The sequence below is a fragment of the Macrosteles quadrilineatus genome, unplaced genomic scaffold, assembly GCF_028750875.1.
Source record: "Macrosteles quadrilineatus isolate MER2022 unplaced genomic scaffold, UCM_ALF_1.0 Scaffold_3__2_contigs__length_128488019, whole genome shotgun sequence".
NCBI lineage: Eukaryota > Metazoa > Arthropoda > Insecta > Hemiptera > Cicadellidae > Macrosteles > Macrosteles quadrilineatus.
In genome coordinates, this window is record NW_026542596.1 from 79,810,498 (window position 1) to 79,837,768 (window position 27,271).

Sequence of the window (27,271 nt, forward strand, 5' to 3'; positions counted from 1 at the left end):
ATATCTGCTCGGCCGCGGGAAATGCTCATGATTTTGTCGCGATCGCGGGAGTTGACGATGATGTTTCCGTGACCGCGGGAGATGACGATAACGTTTCCGTGACCGCGGGAGATGACAATGACGTTTCCGTGACCGCGGGAGACGACGATGATATCTGCTCGGCCGCGGGAAATGTTCATGATTTTGTCGCGATCGCGGACGACGACGGTGAAGTTTCCGTGACTGCGGGAGATGACGATGACGTTTCCGTAACCGCGGGAGATGGCGGTGATGTCGAAACAGCCGCGGGAAATGTTCATGATTTTGCCGCGACGCAGACGATGACGATGACGTTTCTGAGACCGCGGGAGACGACGATGATGTCTAAACGTACGGTATGCAGAAGATTTCATGATCAAAAAAACCAAATTTGCTAGTTAGAATTTTTTATTGCTGCATTATTTCTTTACTTTAAAACACCACATTATTATAATAGGTACTACTTTATGACAAAGACAGGGGTTGGTGTAGTATTATTTAGAGAATTTGGTTAAGCTATAAAAATTGGTATCGGTATCAAGAATCGAGAATCATTTTGGTATCAACACCCACTTATTGTTGAAAAAACTAGTCTTGAAAAATCTGGAATTAGTCTTGAAAAGTCTGGAATTAGTCTTGAATTTGATAATGGAAATAAACTAGACACCCTGTGTCCACACCCAATTTGACTAGTCCAATAAAATGTTGAAACTATATTTCAAAAGATCTAAAGTATTTGCACTGAAGTCCGCTTTATTTTTCTTGCGTTGTGTTATTTTTCTTTCCCTAACCAGTGCACCAGTGACGTTCCGCTCTCCGCCCGTTCCTTGCCCAATTCTGCCGCGGGGAAAGGTAGAAGCGGTGGAACGATGGACCGAAGACGTTGGCAATAATTACAAGCATGACTGTACCGCCGCGAGCGTCTTCGCTGCTTCTCGTAAAAATAGACCGGTTCACCTTGAACTTCACAAGGCTGGTCCGTGTTGATGTCATGCGAAAACCACTCAACCTAACCCTTTCCATTAGGGTAACATTCCATTGAGAAAGTCACCAAGTGGTTGTGACAGCGGACACTGATGAGCGTAGAGTTGACAGGATATGTAAACAGGGTGACATTGCCAGTGTGGGTCACAGTCACACACGCTACTTTCACTGCTCTCTCTGCGGGATCAAAATGTCAACTCGCAGTTGTGTTGTCGCTTTCCTCGTTCCAGCACTAGACTGGTCCAGCCTCACTTGGTGCTGTGACTGACAGCTGAGTAACTCTGAGGTAACGGCCTACTTGGCTGGAATCACCAACGAGAACAAGTCTTGTACACGTGGGAACTTCCGTCATTGCGTGTGCTAATCCGCGGTTACACATGTTGAAAAAAACATAGGGAGCCATATCCAACAAACATTTATAGACATATCGGTCTTTGTTGACATTGAAATGCTTGGTTTGATCACTTTTCTGAGTTAGTGTATTTGGGCAAACTTAATAGGCCTATTACCAGATTCCACTACTTAACTCAAAATATCGTGATTTGTTTGCTCAAATATCAATTCACAGCTTGTATCTAACTTTTTTGTTGGGGCTGATTCGGCTTTGGTACTAGACACGTCACCCACATTGTGGACTTTTGACTTGACTAGTTGTGTTGGTGATTGCCCGCTTCATAGCTCGTCAAACTTACAATAGGTACCTTACTCGTCAAAGGTACCTGATGTACTGCAGCATCATGCAGAGGGGTCGCAGTATCCTCAGATTGTCCACACATGCTTTGATTCGTCTCTGTAAACTAAAGCTATGCTGTTGTTTCGTCAGGTGACAATTACATTTTACCATTTCAGTAATATGTTGGATTAGCTCCCAGTCTAACTGATCATGTTAAGAGGCCATCCTCTGAGACTAGGTGGATGACTCGACTTGTACCTATTGAGATTCTGACCCCAAGCCAAACTTTTCCTTTTTCTTTCATGCCGTTTCAGTAGTAGTCCACTAGCGCTGTACCAGGACTTGCCTTTCTTTAGCCTACCTCATCTACTTCTGCATTCCTGAGCCCGAATGGCATACTACGTGAATTTCGTAGGAAGGTTATACAGAATGGCCTCTTTAATGTGATTTTGTCAGTCAACACGATATCAAATATAGTTGGCTAAATTTGTTTGATCCTTCAGGGAGTTGTAACCTGTGCACCTTTCCATTAAATTTCACTTAATGTTCTTCATATTTGATCGATCAAATCCATGGGTTAGTTTCTATAAAACTGGAAGTTGGTGACTACTATTTTAAGAGAGCCGATAACGGCTCTACATGGAGATAGTCGAGCTCGTGTTCGTGTCCATGTTCACAAGACACGCGCTAACGAGAAGAGCCACATCAATTATCTTGTCAATTAACCACTGAGTTGCTGATGATGACAAGTTTCTTTGGCGGTTGGCTTCGTCATTGGTTGTAATTCAATGGGTTGTGTTAATTAGGTATTCATTGGACGGTTGTTTTGTGGTGTCGTTTCTATTAGTGTTTGCAATTGATAAGTCCTACCGGAGTGACACACACTTTCGACGTTTAGAATTTTCCAGTTTTCTTTAAATAATGTAAATAGGCTCTGTTAAGATGTTTGGTTATGAGGATAAATTAATTATGTGGTTTATATTTCAAAAGAACTGTGGGTTGCTAGAATTGTCATGGGATCTTTTTATATTTTCTCACCATTTCCATCACTAATGCTGGCCAAATAATATAAAAATCCAAATTAATCAAGGTTTTTGTATTCGAACGTTTCTAAGATGATTCTTTCTCTCATTCGTGCTTCTGACGAACTTAAGTAGTTGTAGAACTAAGGGACCACTGACCGTTACCTAGTAACTGGCAACAATTAGCTTGAAAAAGATCTGGTCAAACCCATGAGGAATAATAATTAGACTTTGATTATTTTTATTGTTATTTCAATCTATCCCAGATTGTTTGTCCTTATGATTATTACGCTTTATGTATATTTATAAGAACAGCTAACATAGCAGTTTTCATTTTTACTGGAGTCAGTAAAGGTAGTTATGTGAAGAATGCAAGTTACTAAAGATGTTTAAATATTCTTACTAACTATGTAAGCCGAAATAATTCACAATTTACCCGAATTATAACTTTACTGACAGCTAATTTCTTTCCTTTTACAGTCTATTTATTCCGCAATCACTAAAATATTTTTCCATTGTATTCTAGTTTCGGGTTGTAATGTTTTTTGGAATCTCATATAATAGTTTGATGAGTCAAAGATTCTTGTAAAATTCAGCTAATTTGGTGGTATTTACGTGATGCTAAGACAGGCACGACATTTGTATATGTATGAATCTATATATTAATTTGAAACTGTTTTTCTTTGTGACAGCTATTTTGAGAGAACGGCTTGGCGTAGAAACTCGGTAGAGGTGTCTAAAGAAAGGTCCTGGTCTGTAGATGAGCCATCAAAAGAGAAACATGGATAATTCCCTCGGGGCTCTGCCCCAGTGGCCTTTAAATTCCCATCCCATGTTATTCTTATGGAGAAAAACGAGGTTTTTGTCACAGCTAATTTGAGAGACCGGCTGGGCGTAGAAACTTGGTAGGGGTGTCTAAAGAAAGGTATTGGTCTGTAGGTGAGCCCTCAAAAGAGAAACAATGTAAATTTCCTTGGGGCTCTTCCCCAGAGGCCTTTAAAGTTCACTCTGCAATTTTCTTTACATTTCGACCATATGTATAATTTTTTACACTATTTTTTATGAACCAGCTGTTAATATTAAAATTGTTCAAAGGTTTACTGAAACTGTCAAAATTAAATGTTTACATTATTATTTATGATTTTAAAATGGATTCTCCACTGCATGGCAAGTTTTTTATAGTTTCAACAAAATGACGAATTAATGATACGTTTGAAATGATTTGTTCAAAAATCTATGTTTTATTGCTCTTAGAAAATTTTAAATTATGAAATAAGTGTGACTTATCAATTTCAAAGGAACATATTATAACTAACTATTCCTTATCGGGTTAGCTTATACATATTGTAAGGTTGGCACTCGCCTTTTTTCCTACTTTCATTTATTTTTAAATTCAAGAAAGAACACCTGAGATTCATTTATTGGTATAACAGTTTTTGATAATCGGGTTGAAAATTGTGTCATAGATAGACGTTGAGGATGAGAGCTGTGTTCAAGTTTTGGAATAGACTAACTACGGAGTCTATGGTTTTGGTAAAGTAGGTGAACTAATGTCAATTCAGGTATTTAAAAAAATGTGTACACAGTTTTTACTTTGATGTACACATGTAGCTAGGTTGAACAACGCATCTAAACCTCACTACATACAAAACATTCGGAAACACAACAGTGTCATCACATCTCATCGCATTTGCACAATTTTTTACCAATGCTGGACTAGGTTATGGATTTGGTTCCGCAAATGTTCAAGATTTGTGATAAAATTTCCTACAATTATGGTTCATTCCAATCCACGAAATACATGCACAGCTTTATGTGATCTATATGGCCAAGGCAAAACTACCCCATAAGTTAATGAATTATCAAATAAGAAAAGGATGATTACATACATGGGTCGATGTGGCAAGAGAAAGATTTAAAATTGCTGAGATCGAAGTAAGAATGTTACTGCTTTCTGGAGAATCAGATATTTTTATAAAAAAAAGATGAAGATTTACATCTTTTAAGATAAATCCGGATACAATCTGAATGATTTTCCTAAAGCAGATGGAATTAGTGGTTAGTAATAAATATTGACTCTTTCCGTAACATGATAGACTAATTATATGAACTCATTCTCCCATATAGTGAAAGTGGCTTTGGTATGAAACAAACTCATGAACAAACAATTATAAGACTCCTAAAAAACCTTTTGGGCAACCTAAAGCCGATAAAAAGAAAGGTAGGAAATATTGTGTTAAACGAATTCATCAATCACGTTTTTTAGGGAACACAATCGTCATAGGCCTACTTATTATTGCTTATCCTCCCTTCATATAACTAAGATTTTAATGACTTCACTCTATCCAACGCAGTTAGCAGAATTTACATAAAACCTCAAGATTAACCGTCGATTTCGACGGGGTTCCACTAGTATACATTATTCTAGTCTCATCGTCACTGTCATTTTAGTTTATTTATTACCTCGCACATTGTGTGCGACACATGGATGCGTAACAGCTGTTCGCTAGGGACAGATGTCAGACCACTCCTGCGAGTCGGTATAGATCGTAGAGAACTTGCGGTTGCGGCTTTCTTTTAATAGATCTGCACGAAATCTGGAGATTAATCTGGTAGAGAACCGGTTGTGTGACTTTGGATTTCTCCGCAGCATTCACTTTCTGCTGGACCTTCTCTTTTACTTCCCCGCTGTTCGTTGAGCGACTGTTTTTTGGGGGTTTGGTTTGAATCACATGGTACACCTTTAGTTGATTCCTGTAGTAAATTTTAGAAGTATGGTCTTTGAATTAGGAAGTTTTTTTTTTCAAATCAAAGATTCTATTAAGTTGGCAATCTAGATTTGTCCACCCGAACATTGAGTTTCGAACAACTAAGAAGAATGTATATTTTTTATGTCAAGCTCAAGTTGATAGGTTTATGGTTTAAGGTAACGTATGGCGAAGGCTCCTTCGCTTAGTTAAGTCTACTTTACCGCCAATTACTTTATGATTTACGAGTCACTTTAGAGATCCCATGTAAGGCATATCACCAAACTAGGAATCTATAACTTCCCTAGATAGTTATAGCAGTAAATATACTGTATTTCATGCACGACATCCCTTAAACAAATTTGGAAAAGTCGAAAGTTATCGAAAGGTTCTTTCTTTTAAAGAATTACGTCTTTCAAAATGAAAGTATTTTTATACAGTACCGTTTTGCCTTACACAAGGAATGGGTGCCAATATGTTTTTCAGGGGTGGTAAATCGGTGTCTGGTTCCACGGGTGGGAGGAAAAGGCTAAATAAAAGTCTATGCCTAGTGTAAAACCATTGTAAAAAGCTTTCAAACATTATATTTGTCACTCAAAAAGCTGTAGTAGTATTTAAAAAACCACTAAAAATGTGAAATTAGGACTGGCTTGCCTCGAAAAATGAACAGCTCTGTAGTAGATCCAGTATTTTCATTCAGCAAAGGTGGCACTGGAAATGTTTGAATGAAAAGTTTGGCATCGACTTGCACTTGCAGGGAAGCCGTCTAAATTGGCGGGAACGTTTGTGTTGTGTTGATACGGACCTAATGTAGTATTACGTAAGTCTTAAGTAGAAGTAGGCTAGACGAGTGCTGGCTAGAACCATCTGTTGATAGCTAATGTTTGAGACTACGACCAACACTTGCACTTATTTTGTGCAGCTCAATTCTTTATTTTATTTTCTTGCGAACTATCTTTTTGGTAGTATTATTAGAATAGGCAGTAGTAGACAATAGAGATAAGATTTCCCTCCAAACCTAGGGAATTGTCTTGATTGATTTTGGCATTTTGTACTTGTTGAATCTGTGTTAGTATACCTTGTTGTTGGTAGATGAATAAGTAAATGTCTTTAACATCATTCACGCCCACGCTTTGTAAATGATTTGTGAATTTTTATTTTGTGCTGTAAAATCACTGGGCTGCAGTCCTACAACATTCGGCGTGTCCCATATGTAGTTTTTTTATTCAAAGAAAACTTGGTGAGCCCGACGTATGTGCAAATAGAATGTGCTACTATTTAAGTTGTCTTTTGATTTTTTTTAGGCTAAGACTTATTAATGTGCACATATCATTTGTATCATGGGTGCCATTAAAGAGGTGCAGAAGGGCATAGTTCCTCCCGAAACAAATAACAAAAATCAGGCCATTTTCTCTATAAACCTACGAAGGTTTCATCACTAGGAGCGAAAGTAGCTCTTTTTGGTACGCAATCATGGTTGGCAATACGATTAAATACCAAAAAGACACTTTCGCCCCGTGTGATGAACAACAATTTTCATCATTCTGTGGAAATAACCTTCTACCCGTTACAAAATTAGACCACATTATTTGAGATTATACAAGTCAGCTTCTATGTTTAGGTCTACATTTCTGTTGTTCACAAACATAACTTTAAATATCGTATGATTGGCAGCGTTTTCATAATTTTATAATGTGCCACAAACAAATGTTGAGGTTAACGAGCCGAAAAAATTTCCTTATGTTTTCTGTTCCGAAGTTACCCGAAACTTTTATGACTTTGTGGACGATAGAGAAGTAATAGGCTGTTTTCCGGGCAGTATGATCTCGATGGAACATATTTTTGACTACAGTAGAATTTGTGTGCACATTCTTGTGCATTCCATACTCGTTTTTGAGCATTTACATTTCACAAATTTCCATGAAGAGGGTCTTCAAGATCCAATATTTTCCGGATCCCCCGAACTCGTTTCCTGTAAAATTTTCCAGATGTGTCCGTATTTTTCAGAACATTATTCATTGTCTGCGATTAAATTTTAGAAGTTACATTTTATTCTAGAATTAGCCTATCTACATCCACGTCCTGAGAATATAAACTCCTGGTAGCATATCTTAGTAAAACACACATTTTGTAGATGATAGACGTACACATCACCTACACGTAAGGCCTGCAGTATGACAGGTGTGTTCACACGTCGTCGGCTGTTTGACTATGACGTCATTAACAGCTGATCTCAGTTTGCCTAACCTACGTATATGCGCATTGGTGCTAGCCCATGTGTTAAACAGTTCGTGGTATTGGTACAAACACTTAGTGAGGTAGATACTAGCAATTGCTATTGGTTGATACGTGGTTCATTGGTACAGGATGGTTGATCAAAGCACCTTAGTTATGGATAGTTTGAGCAAAAATAAAATAAATTTCATTATTTCAATAACACCGAGTAGGTTTTTCTACTGGGTAGACCCTTACTGCGCCAGGACTAAATAATCCCTCTCTAGCAAACACCCGTACTGCGCCAGCACTAGTCCAGGTAGGCGAGGGGGCGCCTTCTGGTTAATCTACCTATTGGAATTTGGGATGTAAACAAACCACACACCCTTACGCACCATTGGTATTGCGAATGTAAACAAACATCACAGCTTTCGTTATTTGGAATTCATATTTTCAACTTTGTTTTCCCCACTTATTATTGGTCACATATTTTTATATTGTCGTATTTGATCCCCCTCCTGAAATAATTTCAGTTGTTCGTTAGTTGTCAACGTGAGGAGTTGTAGTTGTTATTTTGTTTCAATGTGTTTTTAGTTGTTGAGTTTCGTTTTGTTAGCGTTCTATTTATTTATTTGAATTAAAGTGTTTAGTTTTTAATCATGAAGAAAATTTTGAGTGAACGGGGAAAAACTTTGTTAGTTATATAGTTGAAAACTTATATAGTTACGTCAAAGATCACCCTAGAGCCAAAGATCGCCCTAGTGGTGGAGATGTCCAAATAACAACTTATTGTATTTTCTTTATACTTGCCGAGCTCTTTGTTAGTTTTTTTAGTTATTTATTTAAAGTCTCCATATACATACAAAGTTAAGAAAATTTTTTTAATGCTCTTAAGTCAGGAAAAATTGTTGAAATTAGTTTAAAGTCAGGGACATTTACATTAATTTTGCGGTATGGTTTGTTATGTTGAAATGAAATAGTTGCTGCAGAGATTAACAAAAGTTATGACAAATTGGTGGCATATTGTTATTACCATTTTTCTTATTTCATTTAAAGCTGCAAGTACATAGAATTTGTTTTTTACTAGGTATTGTTTTAGCAGATAACTAGTCATAAGACCTGTGGCTATGGAGATGGCAGAGGGCATATTAAGTAATGAAAGTTTTTTTACTAGAAAAACAGTAATATTTAAATATTAAGACCACTTACAGTTCAATTCATAAAATAACAGGCGTTGAAAAATTATTTAGTCCATTTCTATTTGAATACTAAACCTTGATCATACATACTTGGATTGATTCTATAGTACTAAGACGAATACTACTAATTTGATCACTTAGGTTAACTAGGATAATCCATAAATATTAAAGATTATATGTTTGCGGTCCAAAATGTTGAACGCATTCAAGGCAATGGACATACTTTACTAACCCAAGAATAAATAATAATTATTAATGTTTTTAATCGATTATCCGGCATAAATTAAATTAAACGAGAGCTAGAGCCCCGTGTTTGAAAACTCGACCGAACGTTTGTAGTGTGTTTGTAGTGTTGTTTTATTATAAATCTTTTTGGAAAATTGTATATTGGGAACTAATACACTTTTTTAATGTTTAAATGTATTCTGGAATATCATTCGCCTTCCCATTAATGTTAGCCTATATATAGTATACTTATAGAAAATACAAACTGAATTTCGACATATTATTATTTCTATTATGATTGTGACAGAATTATTCACTTCAAAAATCATAATTAAAATTTTATTCAATTATATTTTATTATACCAACAACTAGAAGCAGATATTAATATTTGGATCAGCATTGTTACTCAAGTTTTTATTTCAAGTAAAGTAGATTGAGTATTGTAGTAATAGGTGTTAGCACAAAATACAGTAGGCCTAGGTATTATGATTGTATAAGTCACAGAGTGTTTATAAATAAATGGATAAATAAGTTTGATTTGATTAACACACTGAATTTAGGTATACGGTATCACACTGAATAACTCATTATTACGACAGTTTCTCTCAGAACTATTATTACAAAGAAAACACCGCTCTGGCGCAGTACAGTTCTGATTTTAGGGGGTAGATTTAAGTGCTGGCGCAGTGAGGGCCTTCTACCTAGACCCTCTGGCGCAGTAAGGGCGCCCCGTTTCTACTTTCTATTGTTAATTCAGAAGCGTGTTAAATGCTTTTAGAATCCCCGGTTAGCGTTTTTTTAGCTATTAAAAGTTTCTTATTTGTTTGTTAATTTTACGTTTGCTTAAATCTTTGCTTAAAATATCGGAATACAATCAAAATTTTATCAAAAGACCGTTTAAGTAGTTACAATGTCAGTGAAATGATAATAATGAAATTTAAACGTAAAACACACTGCATAAGTTAGACATAAACGCGCATGATAATTTGCATGAAGTGACCAATAATTATGAAAAATGCATTAGAGGCTGTGTTTTTTCTGTGGTGTATCGTTTTGTGTAATCCTTAGTTTTTCCATAAACTTATTGAGTGATTAAATTTAAGTTTGTTGGCCACAGTGACAATAATCAATAGCGATGGATTTTTGAAGACGAAACATGTTGTTTAGCCTACGGGTTTACTGCGAAACGGTATTATTTTCTAATCACCAATAGACACAACAAATAAGCCATTTTCCGATCTTGATTTATGCTTGTGTTTTATGGGCTTAGAACCCGTCACGGCAATTAATGCCAGAGTATGCAGTCTGGGGACTCTCTCTGCGTTCCTGCCGTGGTATCGGCCCAGTCATGCCGTCATGCCGTGTGTCCAGCATCAATATTGTAGTTAATGACTGGTGGAACAGGGTTAGCATGTCTAGGTAAAAATGTATAGTTTCAAATTACCACTGTCTTGCATTGTGTTTGTTGATATGTTTATTATGCTAAACTGTCTAGTGACAAAATATTTACTTACAATGAGCTATATACCGTGTATATGAATCCATCTTAAAGTTGTATTGAGTCGAATCCGTTGGTGTTACGTAGACATGAATATATTTCAACCACACGCACGCAAACTACGTCTATTGCTGGGCGTAGAGAAATAAGATGTAGAAATCCTATCTTATTTTTGTGACTACTGACGCAACGCTATTTGTGGTGAAATATGTTAACAAATCATAACATTGTTCGTCTAGTTTTTCCGTCTTTTTGCCAGTTAAGGAATACAAGAACAATTTTACAATCTGTTGTTCTTATAAACAATTGGTCAATATGTTAGTTTTTATTGCCTTATCTCGGCGATTTTTCATTGTTTCGCTAAGTTGATTGTGAATTTATTCCTATTTTACTACTGTTGGGATTTGATTGCCGATGTATCTTCAACTTTTGAAATTAATTTCCCTTTGTTTGCTCTATTTTTTGTCTCTTATGGATGTTCCAAAAAATAACTTAAAATTTGTTTGTTAATATTTTGGTGACTTGCTTGAATGTTTATAGGAGGAATTACTTTACTAATCAGTGATTACACAATTCACTTTCAATTTTAGACTGTATTTTGGTAACAGATTGTGAAAGCAGTACATTCAAACATATCGCCAAACAGCTATTCAAGTTAACAGTTAATACGTTCGTTGGAAATTGTGACTACCATTCTTTGAACATAAGTAGTTTTTGTCCGATAGAATTTCTTTTCATGAACTTAATTTTTCTTCTTCCGTAGGCTTTCGGGGCTTCGTGGGAGTTCATGGCGGTGTTTTTCGGCGTCAACCGCATTGTCACTATACACTGATGCCAGAAGTTTCACCCTTAGAAGTGGTATCCTCAGTGGCTGAGCTATGTCTTCAGTCCTCAGCCTAGCCATTGAGGATGCCACTTCAAAGTAGGTTGAAACGACGTGGTTTCCTCCGAAAAGCACCACCATGAACATAACAGTTTCTTATACCATTTTACAAACTTTAATTTTTCCCCTGATTGCTATTGTTCGATAGTACTAAACACGAGGAACCTTGCTAACATACGTTATACATATTACATATTGTTTTTGTCAGTCAGTGTAGCACAGTCGCTGTGTCAGTGTCTCGCTGCAGCAGACTGCCAACAGCAAACAAGTCGGTGTAATGACCTAACGTCAGGTGGGGAGGTCTGGACACCGATCATAACAGATTATTGACCATTAGGTGTAAATAACACGTCTACCTAGCCACAACCTACCATTACGTGCTGATGACGGCCAAGTGGTAGCTGCATCTTCATATTAAACTGTGCATAAACGCCAACTCAACTTCTGCACCACAGAATGTATCGATGTTAGTTACGATAGTTCCCGATACATGGGTGTCCCGCGAAGAGGTTTAAACGTTTGATTTTATATTACCTGTCCATTTATGCACAGAACATGTTGAATACACAATTTATAAAGTAGGGTTAAAAAATATTGTGGGAAAATTTCAGCTCATCACTAACCCTTGTAGAAACAAAATGATGTCATATGGAAAATGGTATTTTAAAAACATTTAACTGTGTTTTTGTTCAACGTTAAAAGCCATTTCTCAACTTCAGTTAAAACTATACCGGAGAGAGTTAGGTTATGTTTATGTCTCAAGCGATAATCTTAAACAGCTGTTCTTCAACAATGAACTGAAACTAGTAAACAAATCAGATAAAAACTCAAGAAAAGGATTTTTATAGGAAGCAAATTGATCAAATTTTCCTTTATATCTTGTTTACAAAGGACTATCGCCCATTTTTAATATTGATTTCGGTTGCGCCAATCTTTTTTTTTTTTTTATGTTTCTCATAATGTTATTGATTATCCTAACATTTTTCTTTCAATTTCTCCCAATGTTATTATTTAAAGTCTCCGCCTATTTATCATGTTATTGGTTGTAAACTCTTATCTCCCATTATTTAGTCATACTTGTTCAGTTATTATATCGGTACAATAACTATACATCGCTGATTTCCCATGATTTTTAGTACGCCAACTTATTTTTCGTAATTTCTCCAAATTGGTCTATTATGGTATTTATAGCTACTGTTCAGCTATAAAAATGCTTGTGAGTGTAATTTCGTAAGCTATTTACAAGTTAAAAAGCTTTGTTACTTTTTAAGTGATTGGGTTGTATTTTTATGTTGTTAAACACACTTAAAAGATCCTACCCTTTGTGAAATTGGGTGGCATATTATATGTAAGTTTTAAATTGCATTTCTATGCAACCTAGGAATGAACTAATTTTTATAATTTCGTTTCAGGTAAATATCCTACTTGGTTTTGTTTGGAATGACTGTACAATCTGTAAGTATGTAATGTCTATTATCTTATCGTTTGTTGGCCAATTAAGTACTTTACCAACTGCATGGTGACACAGAAATAATTCATTCATTTAATGTCCTCGTAGGATTAAATATAAAAAGGTTGTCTCATTTACATATGTGTGTAATTTTTCGAGGTATTTTGGACCTTTTCCGTTAGTTATAGCATTATATATAAGTTGTGTGTGAGAATTTGTAATGTAAGATTTAGGTAATGCCTCGCTTCTTACCCAAACTAACCCTGGCCAGGTTATTTCGATATTCTAACATTTTAACGTGAGAAAATAATGCATCCTATGCTCTAATTTGTTGTTTTTTTTATCTAAACCATAAACTCAATTCGGTCAGTGAAATATCCGTTTTCAAATTATGTTAGCACAGTTTCCCCAACTTATAGAACAGTCTCCGAAAAATCAGAATAACCTAATTTACCGACTCGGTAATAAGTCTACCGAAATATCTCAGCGAGTATTAAGTATGGAAGTAATTGTAGAAAGTTAGGGTGTGAAATTTGTGATAATCACTGACAAAATGTCGCCGAGACATTTATCGACACAGTGTTGAGTCCTCGGTACTGACAATCAATGGTGTGTTGTGTGGAGAGGAGATCCCGCTGGGTGACCTACTGTGTTCTCAGTACCACGCTGGGTGTTAGTTTCTCTATCCTGCTGTTATAGTACGAGTTGTTTCAACTTTGGTCGCACTTTATTTTCTACAGTGATGTCTTTCTACAGTAATATCCTTTCTGAATTATTGGTTTATACGACAGAATAAAGACTTAGATGATTATTATGTGCGCTTGTACTCTGGTGTTACGTATACTTTTTGCAAAGTATGAAGAATTTACGTAATGACATTGCCTTCTGTGTACTGATGTGTCACTTTTCATCGTACTGAGTAACATTTTAAATTCGTTTATAACTTTAGACAGTCAAAACCTCAGATATGTAGGGTATATTTTCTATTAAGAAATTCTAAAAGCATGGACAATGTATTGAAAGGTAGGAAAGTGCTGAAAGAGATGGCTGAACGTGCACCACTGAAAATTTGTAAGTGTTGGAAACGCTCGTCCAATAAACTTCAAACGAACGATTTAAATAGCTCGAGCTGTAGCCTTTACCTGGAAATGAGTTTTGTTAGCTCTAAATTTGTTTTCGTGAGAATAATTTGTTTGCAGATTTCAAGCTACTGAAACCACAATATGTGTGTCTTGGTCTTTATCAGAATTTACGATTACTTGCTGATGAGTTGCCAATCTCTCAGATGATTTAATTATCTTTATGTCGATTTAAAAGGTAGAAGTTAATATATACATTTCGCTATTGTGATAACACGAAGCTCAACTAACTGTCAGGGTCTCGTGTTATCGAGGTGATTCTCTAGTTGTGGCTACACCAGTGTTGTAGGTGTGGCTAGTGAGGCACGTGCACTATCTGTTGAGAATAGCCCATACCTCCTCGACTTCCTTGTAGAACCACAACCTCTCTAGATACAAGTGTCACTTGTTATCAGGGTCTCGTGTTATCGAGGTGATTCTCTAGTTGTGGCTACACCAGTGTTGTAGGTGTGGCTAGTGAGGCACGTGCACTATCTGTTGAGATAAGCCCATACCTCCTCGACCTCCTTGTAGAACCACCGCCTCTCTAGGTACAAGTGTCACTTGTTATAAGAGGCTCGTGTTATCGAGGTGATTCTCTAGTTGTGGCTACACCAGTGTTGTAGGTGTGGCTAGTGAGGCACGTGCACTATCTGATGAGATAAGCCCGAACCTCCTCGACCTCCTTGTAGAACCACCGCCTCTCTAGGTACAAGTGTCACTTGTTATCAGGGTCTCGTGTTATCGAGGTGATTCTCTAGTTGTGGCTACACCAGTGTTGTAGGTGTGGCTAGTGAGGCACGTGCACTATCTGTTGAGATAAGCCCATACCTCCTCGACCTCATTGTAGAACTACCGCCTCTCTAGGTTCTACTGTCACTTCAGCTTGAGAATAGTCGTGTGAACAGTTTGACATTAAGCTTTCTCGTCCTTTGAATGAGAATTGTTTTTGCAAGGTTGATTGAACAAGATTAATTAGGCCCAGATTAATCATCGAGTTGTTCTATACCAGTTTAATATATTTTAAAATATCTTCAAGATGTAGATTTTACACATAATAGTGCCTAGCATAGGTTTAAAAAAATAAAAAAAAAATTATAAGGAACTTCCTTTATATCACAATTAATAGTTCTGTGTTGAGATGCCACAATGGTTCTTTCCTTGTTATCAGAACTAGCCCGGAAATATTTGAAATAATGTATGAAAAGATTATAAACATAGTATTTTTTTATTTAATTGCTCAGTTCGCTTTTTGACTGCTCAACTTCGGTCCTTTGCAAAAACAAAATTTTTCGTAACTGATCGCCAAGAACCCCAGACCAACGACATCAAACTGCAAAAGTTCTTAGTCTCAGCCTAGCCACTCAGGATGCTACTTCAAAACGTCTGGCAGTGAAATACAACTGAGAACGCGGTTGACGCCGAAGACCATCACCATGGATTTCAAAACTGCCAAGGTTATACCACACCCACCACACGGGCACAGCAGTGTGTAGGAGAAATCAAAAGTTGCCAAACGTTCTCGCGCCGTGGACCAGGTAATAACTTACTCTACGATAATTAGCTATCCCCAACGTCGCATCGTCGTCAATAGATATCCTCGGAAGTGTATAAAGCCTACAATGTACAGTGTACAGTACTCAGCCCCGGGACGGGACTGTGACGGGCGAGGACACGACAATAGACCCATTACCGTGCTAATTGCACCAAGAATGTGGAGGAAGAGTGAGCTTGAGCCGACAACCCGGTACAAGACATTACACGGTTATCGCCTACTGTTATACGCTGCCTTCACGTCACAAACCATAGACCCCAACAGTATTTTTAGCTTTCTGGATAAATTTGATTCACGTATAATAAACCTTTATCTAAGGATTCAGAGCTTGTAGTTTAGTGCCCCTATTTCTTCACGTATTTTTCACAACTAGGACCATAGCGGTATGAACATAATTTTGGTTTTGTGATGTTTGTTTAGTTGTGTGTTTTTAATGTCACTGTGTTAGAAATTAATCGTCAATGTTATTGGTTGTTGGAATGGTCTGTTTTTCGAACTCAATAATATGGTGTTTCATCACTGGAGCTTAAAGTGACTGTTCGATCCGAGGTAAAGTTTTAAGATCGAGGCGAAAGCGAGGTCGGAAAATGAGCGAGGATTGAAAAGACACTTTTTGCCCGTGTGATGAACTAAATTTTTAGTCAAATTGCACCATTATTTGAACAAACTATGTTACAAAACGAAATAGTCTTCATTCAAAAGTAACCTCAAAAAACTACTTCTAACTTGTTTAAAATTTAATTTTATAGGCCTAATGGAAACAAACAGCTGTTTTGTTAGTGTACATTATACTATCGATTTCTCAAACCACAATATAAGGCAACAATAACCAACAATCCATTAAACAATCGATACATACTTTCGTTACATGCGATTGTTTACAATCGAAATTTACAAATGAGTTGACATCAGCTGATTTTTACTCACTAGGGGCTAAAAACTATTTTTACTCTCTATTGGCTCTCACCGCGTTCACGTGCGTACATTGGTGCTCTGTCCTGAGATTTTTGTATTTCGCAGTTTCCATAAATGTGGATATGGAAAACCCAACAATCGTTGTGTTACTTCTGGCTCTTGACAGGATTGGGGTTAAGGAAGGATACGGGTTGGGGAAATACACAGGGTTGTGATGTTGATATCGGCCGTGTGCTGTGAAAGCGTTCGTCATCGCGGACTTTCTCGCACGTGAAATGCGATTGATTCACCTCCGTGTTGCTCTACGAGAAGTTGAGTTGTCGCTCTGATTGGTGTAAATCACTCTAGAATCGCCGATTTGTTGAGACTACGTGACCGAGCCTGATGTCTTTGTTGTCGATGTGATGGGGTTTTTAGATTTGTTCGGGAAGCGGAGCGATTGCCGTCCTATTCTTTGCCGTGGGTGTTATAAACATCTCTGTCAAAGCCATCAGGTAGGCCCGAGTGCCGTTTGACTCCCCAGAGCGTAAAGGATGATTCAGGGGAGGGGTATTAGTGGAAGGAGTGTAGTGGGCAGACGGAGACCAGTAAACTGGTCTACCCTAAAATCGATTGAAAATATCGATTTAATTAGTAAACCTTCATTCAATCTTTTTTCGTAATCAGCAATTTTGATTGGGTTAGGTTAGGTTATAATAGTTTCATTTTATACCTCAAACAAGTTTTGCTCATCCTGCCCCCCTGGTTGATCTTTCAACCCCCATACCTGCCACACCGTGGAACCGGTCACTGACACCTGGCTGGCACTCGCACCGCCAAGCCTAAGGCTGTAAAATGGCCCTCGTTTTTCGGCAATTGGCACTCGGCCCTGCACTAGTTTTTTCGTCAAGTTGAAATTCATAAAATTTATAGTTTTCATTGTTCATATGAAAATTTGGAGGGGGTGAGGGAATGGTGGGGGAAAGCTTAAGGTGGAGAATAAGAAACTTTTCGACGATGCAGATGCACGTCTTAAGTGGTTCTATCACAATTAATATCATTTTTTTACACTTATTACTCTTTAAACAACGCTAAATGCTCAAAATATGTATATTTCACCCAATTTACCACGGATAGATGAATTAACGTAAGCCTTGAAAGTAACCGTCGATTTCGACGGGTTCCACCTAGTATATTTGTAAACCTAAAAAAAACTTACTAAACCGTTTGTTTGAAGATTATTGGCATATTATTTATGTTTGAAAAAATATATTGAGAAAAACAAAGTTGTGTACTCCGATATTAAGCTTTTAACGAAGTTTAAATTTGATATCTCCCCAAGTACTAGTTTTAGAAAAATATTGTAAATATATAAGTTGTAGGAATCGTCCCGTTCCCATAGAGGCCGGGACTTTTGGGAAAATACACCTCTCGTAAGGTTCTATCACATATACAAAAGCCAGATTTCCACCATTTAGTTGCGAAGAAGGGCGTTTTTATTGTATTCATTGAATGGGCTATAACTATATTGGTTGAACAAAATAACATGGAAAAAGTAAACAAAAGAATTGCAACTACTCACATGTGTTTGAAACAAGCGACCTACAGTATACTAGCAAATTATTAAATACAGTAAAAAGGGAAAACATCTGTTGTTACTATTGAGCAAATATTGTAGATTATAATATAATGAGAAGTATGTTTGTGTTGGTTGATGACATAATATAGTATCAGTGACTTCATCGTATCGTTATATGTTTACCAGAGTTCCATTCCCTCAAATACCGCGCGGGCGTGTTTGTGTGAAATAGACGTGTGTGTGTGTGTGTGTGTGTGTGTTTGTATTCACCGAATAGTGGCATCCTTCACAGGCACACGGCCGTACTTTGGCACCTTCAAAAATTGTGGCACCTTTTTCAGGGTGCCACAGCTAATTCGATCATTTTTGAGGTTTTCCACCATTATTACGTCGTTTAAACATCACATGCCACAATTGAGTATTTTTGAACTCGTTGATGTGAGTTTAAGTAGCGCAGGTACACACCGAATTGTGGAACACGAAACCATACAGGTAGCTAGCGCGCCTCGCGCCGTCCGCCGGAACTATAACTTTCCTAATGCTACGTTGCCAATTCTCGCGCCAGCCTACACTCGAAATAGTGGCACCATGCCACAATTCAGTATATATCAACAGTGTGTGGACAGGATGCCACTTAATGAGCTGTAGAGCTTGAGCAGTGTGTAGAACAGTGCAACAAGCAACTAATAAACTAATAATACTATACTGCCACGTACTATAAAACAATTTAAGTACCATAAATAATATACTTTTGCTCCGAGTGGTGAACAATGTTTTACATTACAAATCATTTGTGTAGTAAATAATAATTTAAATTGATTTACCTAACCCGCCATGTTAAACTTCCCTATCCCAAGCGTGATGTATACAACTTCCTTACTTCTCGAGTGATATAAAGTATCAAAAACTCACTCGGTGATGTAAAGAAACCCATTTAAATAACATTGAGTGCTTAACTTAAAAAATATAACTCTATGGAGCCAACGATGTTCAACGCTAGAAATCAGCTGTGCGCTTGAATGTTATTATTATGCTTTAAAGTATTTTCCTACCTAACCTAGCTTTTGTTAGTAAAAGAACGTTACTGATAGAAGATGAGTGAAATGGATAATGAAAAATATTGTACGTAAACCCATGTTTATTGTCGGGTCAGGTAAAATCTTGTACGTTACACGTTACGCAAGAGCGTGCTGTTTACATCACTTAGGTGAATTATGCAACTCGCTTCCGCTCGTTGCACAACATTCACCTGCGTGAAGTAAAAACGCTCTTACTACACTTGTAATGTAAATAGCTATTACGCAACCATTAAAAAATTGATTTTTGTTTACAAACATAAATTGGTAACGTAGTTATTTTGTATCAATTGAATGTGTACACTGAAACGATAACAATGTTTGAGGTTAGAACGCTATATAAGTTGTCCTAGACTGCTTTTTTTTATCTTACAAACTATTTCGTGCTGATACATCTATTTTTTTTTTTTTAACATTTTAGTCATGTTGACAAAATATTTTGCAATTACATTTCTGAATCAGTCAGTAAAGGTAGATTTCGATGCATCATTGCTGAAAGTTATGTTTTGCTTATCACTCTCAGAGTATTCCAAAGACATCTAATGTTTCAATCCATGTTCAAATGTTATATGAGGTAAACATATAACCGAATCAATTAAAGTACTTAAATTAAAATACATATTATTATCAACACGCATAATCTAGTTCAGATTATAATATCATCTCACAATCATATTTGTAAAACCTACTGTGGTGTTTTAACCAGTCCCCACTAACAAAAGCATAAAATGAAAGGTCCTAAAGAGGTTAGCATTGAGTCATAACAAAAGTAGTTTAAAAAGTTGTAACCGTGATACTGTAAATAATTTGATATTGTTAGATATTATACGATCGTTTTACAATTTTGTCAATCTATCTGTTACTTTCATACAAATGTAATTTTATTATTCAATGTTTTGTTTTGTAGAACCTTTAGTATTCTCAACTTTATTAATAACTAGTAGAATACCCGACCTTCGTACGGGGTTGGCATATAAGTAGAACATGATCATTGCAGTGATGGGAGAGGAAACGGTCTAAGAAAATATGGTCTTTTAATTTATACGGTATCCTATAGTGTGGCACACATATACCTATAATAAAAGAATGTGTTTAATGGTATGCACTGTAAACGAAAACCTATCACAATAGTTCCAAACATGTTAATAGGACAATTTTCTAACATATTTTAGTGAAATTATAATCAGGCAAACGGGAATTGGCTCAGTCTATAGGTTTGCTGGGGCAGGGGGATAATATTACTGTTTACAAACAAATAAATCAAAAGAATATACCCCATAACTCAGGATAAGGGCCTAGGTTGATAGGGCAATATAGAATGTTGATTATTTCCTATATCCATTGAATTATTTATTTTAAAATTAATTATTATAAAAATAAATAAATAATATTACAACATTTCACAAATATTATAACAGACTCAGTATAGTTAGATCATAAACAAATGAAGTACTGTAACTGAAACAATCCTATAATAATGAAATTACATTAACATATGGTTTGACAGCTCCTTTAGGTAATGTTAAATAAATTCAGGCTAGTGACATCATCTATATATTAATTTGAAACTGGTTTTCTTTGTCATAGCTATTTTGAGAGAACGGCTGGGCGTAGAAACTCGGTAGGGGTGTCTAAAGAAAGGTCTTGGTCTGTGGATGAGCCATCAAAAGAGACACGTGGTAAATTCCCTAGGGGCTCTGCCCCAGTGGCCTTTAAAGTCCCATCCCATGTTATTCTTATGGAGGAAAATGGGATTTTTGTCACAGCTAATTTGAGAGAACGGCTGAGTGTAGAAACTTGGTAGGGGTGTCTAAAGAAAGGTATTGGTCTATAGGCGAGCCCTCAAAAGAGAAACGAGGTAAATTTCCTTGGGACTCTGCCCCAGAGGCCTTTAAAGTTCACTCAGCAATTTTGTTTACATTACGACCATATGGATAATTTTACACTACTTTTAATGAACCAGCTGTTAATATTAAAATTGTATTCAAAGGTTTACTGAAACTGTCAAAATTAAATGTTTACATTATTATTTATGATTTTAATTGATTCTCCACTGCATGGCAAGTTTTTTATAGTTTCAACAAAATGATAAATTTATGATACGTTTTAAATGTTTTGATCAAAAATATATGCTTTATTGCTCTTAGAAAATTTTAAATTATGAAATAAGTGTGACATATCAATTTCAAAGGAACATAATTATTCCTTATCGGGTTAGCTTATATATATTGTAAGTTTGGCACTTGCCTTTTTTTGCCTACTTTCAATTACCATTTATTTTTGAATTCAAGAAAGAACACCAGAAATTCATTTATTGGTATAAAAGTTTTCGACCATCGGGTTAAAAATTGTGTCATAGATGAGTACGTTGAGGATGAGAGCTGTGTTCAAGTTTTGGGATATACTAACTACGGAGTATGTTTCATCTAAGGTTTTGGTGAAGTAGGTGAACTAATGTCAATTCAGGTATTTAAAAAAAGTTCAAGATTTGTGATCAAATTTCCTACAATAATTATGGTTCATTCCATCCACGAAATACATGCACAGCTTTATGTTATCGATCTGGCCAAGGCGAAACTATCCCATAAGTTAATGAATTATCAATTAAGAACAGGATGATTAAATACATGGGTCGATGTGGCAAGAGAAGGAATTAAAATTGCTTAGATCAAAGTAAGAATCTTACTGCTTTCTAGAGAATCAGATATTTTTATAAAAATATTAAAAAAACTGATTTAATATGCTGATAAAATTCTGTATTTTTATGACCAAAGATGAAGATTTACTTATAAATCCGGATACAATCTGAATCATTTTTCTAAAGCAGATTAAATTAGTTGTTAGTAATAAATATTGACTCTTTCCATAACATGATAGACTAATTATATGAACTCATTCTCCCATATAATGAAAGTGGCTTTGACATGAAACAAACTCATGAACAAACAATTATAAGACTCCTAAAAACCTTTTGGGCAACCTAAAGCCGATAAAAAGGTAGGAAATATTGTGTTAAACGAATTCATCAATCACGTTTTTTAGGGAACACAATCGTCATACTTATTATAATTCTTATCCTCCCTTCATTTAACTAAGATTTTAATGACTTCACTCTATCTATCGCAGTTAGTTGAATTTACATATAACCTCAAGATTAACCGTCGATTTCGACGGGGTTCTACTAGTTATTTTAAATTTATAATCCTTACCCTCTCTGTTCTAATATTCGTGCAGTATTTAATAAGGTTTGAACCAGCTGTGTTGAATTGAGAAATCAAAATCAATTTGACAGTTAGTTCTGCTTGTTTACATTTTTAAACTTACTAGGTTTGTTCTTTGTTACTATGGATACCATCAATCAATATTTACTTTTAAATCTCTCATCTCATCATGTTTGAAAGCCCACGGGGCAAAGCCCTAGGTGAATATCGAAGCGGTAATTGTAGTTTATATTGTTGAAATATGATTTGTGTGAATAGTTCATTTAGGTATCACATGTGTTCTGTGTACAAATTAGTTGTCATGGATACCAGATGTGTTTTGTGGAAAGCTATGTTGTGGTTTTGTATCAAGTAAATCTTGTACCTAAAACACCTTTCTCTTTATCATTCTACATAATTTTAATTTAAGTCCATTTACAACAGGTTATGGGCCCAGGATATTTTATTCAGTGCTTCATTTAAAGAATACCAACTTCATAAGTTTGTAACAGCAATATGACTCAAAATTCATTACCAATTGAAAGGCTTAAAGGTCGTGAGAATTTTGATACATGGAAGTTTGCAGTACAAGCTTACCTGGAAGATTTGGATTTGTGGGACTGTGTATCTGGTGTAGAACAGGATAAGAAAAAGGACACTAAATGTCGATCAAAGCTGATCTTATTGGTTGATCCGGTGAATTATGTACATATTCAAAACACAACCACCGCAAAGGCAGCTTGGGACAATTTAACGAAGGCTTTTCAAGATGATGGATTAAGCAGGAGAGTTGGACTTCTCCGTATTCTAATAACTACAAAGCTGGAAGATTGTAGTTCTGTTGAGGAATACGTGAACCGCATAGTCACAACTGCTCACAAGCTTACAAATGTGGGTCTGCAGGTAACCGATGAATGGGTTGGAACAATCTTACTAGCTGGTTTACCCATCCGGTATGAACCAATGATAATGGGCATTGAATCTTCAGGCAATTAAGTCACGGCGGATGCGATAAAAACGAAGTTATTGCAAGATGTGTCTCCAGTACAACGTGATATGACTTTTGCAGGAACTGATTCTGCACTGTATGGTTCCAGTTCAAGAGAAACAGTTCACAAAGTGTATCAAAAGAACAGAAACACGAGTAGTTCGGACAAAAATGTGAAGAAAGGTCCGAGATGTTATAAATGCAATGTTTACGGTCACATCTCGAAGAATTGTACATCTACAAGAGAAGTGGGCAAAAATAACGTTAACTCTGGCAAATCTAATACGTCACTCTTTGCTGCATTTTCAATGCAACCGGGCGTTAATAATGAGTTCTTTTTAGACAGCGGTGCATCTTGTCATTTATGTGTTGACGCTAATATGCTTCTGAACGCAAGAAAAGGCCAAGCACTAACGATCACCACAGCAAATAATGAGACAATGGTGACTGATACCGTCGGTGATTTGGAGCTTCCAATATGTATTTCTGGTGAGGTCTCGGAAGCAAATGTAAGTAATGTACATTTTGTGCCTAACTTAAAAGTTAATCTTTTATCAGTGAGTCAAATTGTAAATAAAGGAAACTCTGTGGTATTCAATAGTGATGGAGCCAAAGTTTTCAATTCAACAGGACAGCTCATTGCTTCTGCTAGTTTAATAAACAACCTGTTTAAGTTGGATATGCCTATGAACACATCTGCATTATCCATGCAAAGCAGTGGCTTAACGCTCTGGCATCAGCGTATGGGACATTTGAATTTCGATAGCCTTACAAGATTAGTTGATGGCTTGGCTGATGATATCAACATTTCTGGTAGTAAGCCAGAAACTACTATTTGTGATATCTGTATGTTAGGAAAAAGCCATCGTTTACCTTTTCCTAAGAGTGAGTCTAAAAACAGTCATTATCTGGAGCTAGTGCATTCTGACTTGGTAGGTCCTATGGAAGTGAATAGCCTTGGTGGGTCTAGGTATATTTTGACCTTTTTAGATGACTACAGTCACATGTGTTTTGTTTATTTTTTAAAATCAAAGGACGAAGTCAATGGTCACTTTAAAACGTTCAAAGAGTATGCTGAAAAACAAACTGACAAGAAGATAAAAGTGTTGCGTACAGATAATGGTACGGAGTACTGTAATCGAAACTTAACTGAGTTTTTTAAGTCATCAGGTATTGTGCATCAAACTACATGTCCTTACACACCTCAGCAAAACGGAAAGGCAGAGCGTCTCAACCGTTCCCTCCTAGAACGAGCAAGATGTTTGCTGATAGAGTCTGGGCTTCCATCTAGTTTTTGGGCTGAAGCTGTGAATACTGCTGCTTACCTTCTGAACAGATCACCATGCAGGTCCGTGGAACCAACTCCAATACAAGTGTGGTCAGGTAACAAGCTTACTCTACAACATCTCAGAATTTTTGGTTGTAAGGCATTTGCTCACATTCCTGCCGAGAAACGTAAAAAACTTAGTCCACGATCTACTCCCTGTATATTTGTTGGTTATTGTCAGTTTAGTAAAGGGTACAGATTGTATGATCCTCAGAAAAAAATTACTTTCATATCTAGGGACGTTGCTTTTTCTGAAAATCAGAAGGGAAGTTATTTATTGAAAAATGTGAGTAAAGACTTTGATTTTTATGTGTTTCCCGAAACAACAGAAAATTTGTCTGATAGTCAGGACAGTACTAATGGTCAGACACTAACCGATCCACATGTGTCAAATAATGATGATGTGATTCCAACAGGATCCGGTGTAAACCGAAGTAACGACGATGTTACTGATGTTACTGACATGACCATTATTCCGGGCACAACAACTCGACCGCAGCGCGTCAGAAACCTCCCAGCTGCGTTGAACGATTATGTTACTTATTTCTCTGGCGAGCTATCCAATCCAATATCTCGCGAAGAAGCATTGAATAGTGAGTTCAAAGACTCTTGGAAGAATGCTATAGATCGCGAGTTTAAGTCTCAAATCGAAAATAAGACTTGGGAATTGGTCGAACCCCCAGCCTTGAGGAAACCTTTACACTGTAAATGGGGTGGTTTCAAATCAAAGGAAAATGAAAAGGGTCAGGTGACTTGTCAAAGGATTCGACCAAAGGAGGGGAATAGATTATGATGAAACATTTTTTCGACCAAAGGAGGGGAATAGATTATGATGAAACATTTTTACCTATTCTCCAACAAAGGCGCTTGACAGAGAAACATTCAGAGACTGCATTAAGTTCCAGGGATTCCACAAATAAGGAGGGTGTTGAAATATGATTTGTGTGAATAGTTCATTTTGGTATCACATGTGTTCTGTGTACAAATTAGTTGTCATGGATACCAGATGTGTTTTGTGGAAAGCTATGTTGTGGTTTTGTATCAAGTAAATCTTGTACCTAAAACACCTTTCTCTTTATCATTCTACATAATTTAAGTCCATTTACAACATATATGTATCCTAGGAGCTGTAGCTTCATTTGTGTGCAATTTGAGCATAGTCGGATCAGTATTTTTTTAGATTAGCTCATACAAACACACACACAGACACCCCCTCTTCTTTATAATAGTATAGAATAGAATAGAATATAGAATAGAATAGATAGATAGATAAACCTATTTCAACGTAGAATATCAGTTTTAGGAAATTCCTAGTAAGGTTGTTAGAAGTATATTGGCATCCGTGAAGTTTGTGTAATGTTTTTTAAAATCACTGTGGGATATATTTAACTTCACTTATTATTTATTTAATATGTTTCTACTTCTTGAAATTCTCAGTTAACTGGGAGGCGGAGCAAACAGTTTGTTCTAAAATGAACTTGAAAATTTTAAACAATCTTTTTCTGTTGGTTTACTTAAAGTATATAATGTTCTACTATGAATGCAAATCTTTAATATAGTCTAAATTTCCAGTCCCACCCTCAAAAACTATGATATTTAACAGTTGAATCTTTATAACGTATAAACACATTATTTTTAATCGGTCATCAAACTGATTCTTGAATTAGTAGTTGCAAGAGTACGCAAAACTGCAGAGAGTCCTTGAAAATGCTTGTGCAATGATATAGCTTTAAATTATAAAAGAAACCCTTCAAAAAATTGTATTAACAGGACCAGAGGACCAATATGCACATGGTATTTCATTTGTATAAGGCAAAAAGTTCAAATCATATTAACTTAAGATTGCCAATAGATTTTGGGTTTCCTTAAAACAATTATACAGTATAAAACTGTCTGCACATGTCAATAAAACTGATTTTATAAGAAATTGTAGATTCTTCTGTTGCTCTGTAGGCGACCATTTTGGTCACACAAGGAAGTCCAAACTTATATCTTAGTTTGAACAACGTCATCTTGATTTTACATTGCTCGAGATACATAATCGACACATAGGCTTTCAAAAAAAAATAAGTTAAGAAAGTAACTAGTGATGGACCGCGCAGACATAGGAACAGTCTAGACTTGCCTCTTACTGACGTTTTCCAAACGAATATAGAAGTTAGATCTACATTCTTCATTTTAGGCTTGAAATAAATTTGTTTGTGGGTAAGAGCGAATGAGTAAGCATGAACAATAACCCTTCTCCCCGACACGCTACTATACCACAGCATCTTACTAGCAGAGCTCAAGGTCATTGACGTAATTGTAATGAACTAAATTTAGACTTCCACCCCCCAATGTCACCAATGGGCCCTAAAGGTTGGTATGTAACAATTCATGACGGTTGAACAATGGCCTTTAAAATACGCTTTTAATTTGTTTCCTAGCGTTTACCTTATCTTAGAAAAAGTTAGTTAACAATAATTACAAAAACTTGTTGGGCGAAAGAAAAATTCTAAAAAGCTACAAATTAATTTATAATATATGTATCTATATCGTATTAAAGTGTGTTAAAGGTTTAGCGTTTGGTTTACAATGTAAAAATTTTCAAAGTCACAAGATGGTTTCTGAAACTCTTTAT

General features: G+C 36.2%; 1 protein-coding gene across 2 annotated transcripts in view; it reads left to right on the forward strand.

The window, feature by feature from the left end:
- Window positions 1–27,271, forward strand: part of LOC128990606 (chloride intracellular channel exc-4-like) — a 68,022-nt gene that overhangs the window by 10,470 nt on the left and 30,281 nt on the right. The gene's annotated exons all lie outside the window — the stretch shown is intronic.